Source organism: Vipera ursinii (genome assembly GCF_947247035.1).
Source record: "Vipera ursinii genome assembly, chromosome: 17".
NCBI classification, from domain to species: Eukaryota; Metazoa; Chordata; class Lepidosauria; order Squamata; family Viperidae; genus Vipera; species Vipera ursinii.
Window position 1 is genome coordinate 6,585,171 of NC_139530.1, and position 3,996 is coordinate 6,589,166.

General features: G+C 49.3%; 1 long non-coding RNA gene across 1 annotated transcript; it reads right to left on the minus strand.

Annotated features, from left to right (window-relative positions):
* Window positions 1-452: 452 nt before the first annotated feature.
* Window positions 453-3,594, minus strand: LOC310648177. Its single transcript, XR_014494030.1, has 3 exons — window positions 3,417-3,594; window positions 1,025-1,132; window positions 453-524 (listed from the first exon to the last, which is right to left on the minus strand). It is a non-coding gene; the product is annotated as an uncharacterized lncRNA (long non-coding RNA).
* Between the last annotated feature and the right edge of the window lie 402 nt (window positions 3,595-3,996).

Below are 3,996 nucleotides of genomic sequence, written 5' to 3' on the forward strand. Positions count from 1 at the left end.
CCTCTGAAAGTAGACAAATGCCCAAGCTTCTCACCTGCTCAGTTGTTGCCTGAACTCGGCGAGGAGGGCCGCTCTGCCATCTATCAAGTCCAGGTTCTTGTTCCTGACCTTCTCAATTTTGCACCTGAGCTGTTCGTGCTCCGTTAGCACTCTATAGATGATAATCTTGATGAAATTCTGAGATTGACTTTATGCACTTAAATAGTCTATTGTCTGTCAATGATTAATGCCAATTTACCACATTCTTGAGCTGTTGAAAGTGTATACAACTCAACATAATTCTTCCTCCTCCTCCTCCTCCTCCTCCTCCTCCCCACAAACCCCATTCCCTTCTAGCAGGGATGATGTGACCTCGTTGGGTAACAAAACGTCTGCAAGGGCCCTGCAGAAACCCCACTGCCACTCACTTCTCTGTCAGTTTCTTGGTGAAATGAAAAACCCAGAAGTCTTGCCAGATGTTCTTTCAGCAGGTCTTTCTGTCTGCAATCCCGAAGTTTCACCCCATAGTATCTGTACAGTGAAATCTGAAGGTTGGGAGAAGAGTCAGTGAATCGTAGGGAGGTCCACCAGTGGGCCAGGAAAAGGAAGTGGACAATGTGGGGTCAGCTACTCATCAAGGAGAGAAGCAACCTAGAACTAAGGAGGAATTTCCTGACAGTGAGAACAATAATCAGTGGAACGAGTTGCCTCCGGAAGTTCTAGGTGCTCCATCACTGGGCAGCCCTTGGCCCAGAATGGCATAGGGCTTCCTGCCTGAGCGGGGTTTGGCCTAGATGACCTCCAAGGTCCCTCCCAATTCTGTTATTCTACTATTCATTTGTCTGACTAATCTCAAAGAAACGATGGAACAGAATCATTAAAGGAACGGTGTCAAAGGAGGGACAAAACGGAACGCGAACGCCAAAAATGAAAATGATTCTTTAAATCCTTGGAACGAATCGAATGGTTGAATTATCCCGCGCCGAGTTGGCATTGTGCCTTGGACAATTGCGCCCCCCAAAGGGCAAAAGCTCTGCACGCTCACCTTCTCCTGAGACGAGAGATGGGAACTACTTTCTGGGATTGCAGACTTCTGGTGGAGGGAGGGAAATCCATCCACTTTCCTCCTGGGCATTCTGGGATGTGCAGAAACCTGTTTAGGCAACAAGAATAAAGAAATTGTGGCCAAGCGAAGGAGCAGAGGACGGAACGGGGCTTTTCGGTCGCTGTCTCCAAGGAAAGCGTCGCTTTCCATTCTGCATCAGGAGACCTCTCACAATTTACTTGACTTTCCTAGCTGGGACAGACACCAGGCACCTAAGAGGGACCATCCCGGGCTGGATCAGCTGGAGCTGAGGTAGCTTTGGAGAGGAGCGGCTGGAAAAGCTCTGCCACCAATTGTGAGGACAGTTGTCCAGACGAAGACCCTAGATTTGCTTCCTCTGCCTGGAAGGACGAGTGAACAACCCGTCTCCAGATGTTGCTGGCCCTCGATTTACAACCATTTATTTAGTGACCGTTCGGAGTTCTAAGCAACAATGTACAACTGAAAAAAAAATGACTTCTGGCCGTTTTTCGCACTTATGACCATTGTGCGGTCATGTAATCAAAATTCGGAGGCTTGGCAACTGACGTGTCCTTGTGACAGTTGCAGCGTCCCGGGTCACGTGATCCCCTTCTGCAACTTCCTGACAAGCAAAGTCAAGGGAGAAGCCAGAGTCCCTTCACAACCGTGTTCCTAAGTTAACATTTGCAGTGATTCAGGTAACGGCAGTGGCAGGAAAGGTCGCAAAGCAAAGCTCATTTACAAAATGTCTTGCTCAGCAACATAAAATATGGGCTTAGCTGAGGTTGTAGGTCAAGGACCAGCTGTCCAACTCCCAGACTCCCTCCCCCCTGGCTGGTTGGCTGGGCGTGCAGGACCTGAGGTTGCAGTTTAGCAAACGGAAGAGAATCTTTGTAGCTCAGGGTTGAACTGTGGAGCACCTGCTACTCTCTGAGCTTTGCAAATGTTTCATGGCCAAACAAGGTAACATCCCCAGTGCTAGAAGGGTGGGTGGGGGGTTATGGGGAGGAGGAGGAGGAGGAGGCCTTAGTGCTCTCAGAGCTTGGTTGTTTTCGTGCGGAGTTTTCCGACGAGGAAGAGCATCAGTGCTACAAGGGAGTGGGTGAAGGAGGGGAGGAAGGAGAGGACGGAGGAGGGAAGAGGAAGGAAAGAGGTGGGAGGAAGATGGTGGGGAATCAGGAGGACCACGGGGTCCTTGGTGCTCTCTGCGCATGGCTCTTTTCTTGCAGCGTGGCCTTACTGAGGCACTATAAAGTGGCATTTAACCCTTCACATGATCTTGATTCTAATACATTCTTCTACATTGGTCTCATAGATTGTATGAGATGGATGGATCATGCCCTCCCCTCTGTTCTATTGGCTTTTTGGAGCATCTCCAGGTCCTACGGAGGAGGAGAGAAAGGAAGGTCAAGAAGAAGCAAGGCCAAAGGCTGGACTGAAACCTACCTTAGCCATTTTGGGGATGTTATTATAAAATACGTTTGATCCTGAAGCGATGAAATCCTCTTTAAGCCACTTGACGGTATTCCCCTTTTTGTTTTGGGCTTCATCTCCATCTCTTTAGCTTTGTAGGGAGGGGGGAGAAAAGCACAAGGTCAGATTTTGTCATTCAGAACTGCTGCACGTCCTTCGCCTGACTGCTGGTTCAGTCGTTCCAACCGAAGGGAACATGTGGAGCTCAGGGCTGAACTGGGGGGTTCCTGGGGCTCTCTGAGCTTGGTGGTCTTCTGGCAGACGTTTCAGGGCCCAACTAGGTAACATCATCAGTGATGACCATCAATACGGAGAGGGCAAAACGCTTGTAAAGAAGCAGAGAAAAGCTTCTAGTACTGACGATGTTACCTAGCTGGGTCAGAAACCATCCACAGGAAAACAAAGCTCAGAAAGCACCAAGCACCCCCTTCGCTTCTTGGGCAGTTTCCTCCCTGGCACGAACCTCGGCCCCCTTGGAAAGGGCCTTGGAGGTCTTCTAGTTCAGCCCCCGGATTGACAGGAGATACCATTTGATACCATTTCAGATAAATGATTTTATTCTCTTTATTTTATTCTATCTTCTCTTCTCTTCCATTCCATTCCATATTTTCTATTCTATTCTATTCTATTCTATTCTATTCTATTCTATTCTATTCTATTCTATTCTATTCTATTCTATTCTATTCTATTCTATTCTATTCTATTCTATTCTATTCTATTCTATTCTATTCCATCCCATCCCATCCCATCCCATCCCATCCCATCCCATCCCATCCCATCCTCTTACTGGTCTTCTTCTCCTTCCTCTATCTTTCTCAGCACTGCAGACTTCCCAGAGAGGGAGGTCACCCCAACTACTACCTCCAGAGTCCCTCTCTTCCTCCCTCCCGTCTCTTACCTGGAAGGGGTGCTGGAGAAGGAAGCCCAGACCTTCATGGAGAACCTCCAGAGGTTCTCCACTCTCGGGCGTGATACATGAGCTGAGGAACAAGAGCAGAGATGCCGAGCATCAGCAGAGCAAAGGAAAAGAACGTTCCTGGGAGCTTCTACTAAGAGAAATGCCCATGGAGGTTCTCCGCCATCCAGGTCATGGTTGTCCCAAAGTCCAGGCAACTGGACTTTCCTGTCTTCCTTGAAGACGTTTCTCCTCTCCTCCAGGAAGCTTCTTCTGCTCTGAGCGGAGGGTGGGGAAGGGGAGGATTTATACTCCTCGCCTTCCTTCAGAGACTCCTGGAGGCCACCCGGACGTTTCTCCGTGTCCTCAGGGTCACCGGAGGGGTGCAAAGGGCCACCAAGGCACGCAGGGCAGAGAACATCCTGTCGCCAAGAATGCATGCCCATTTTTCAGACTAATGACCGTTAAAGCATCCCCACGGTCGTGTGGTCCAAATCTGGGCGCTTGGCAGTTCATATTTGCGGTGGTCGCAGTGTCCCAGGCTCAGGTGATCGTCTTTCGCAACCTTCTGGCGAGCAAAGTC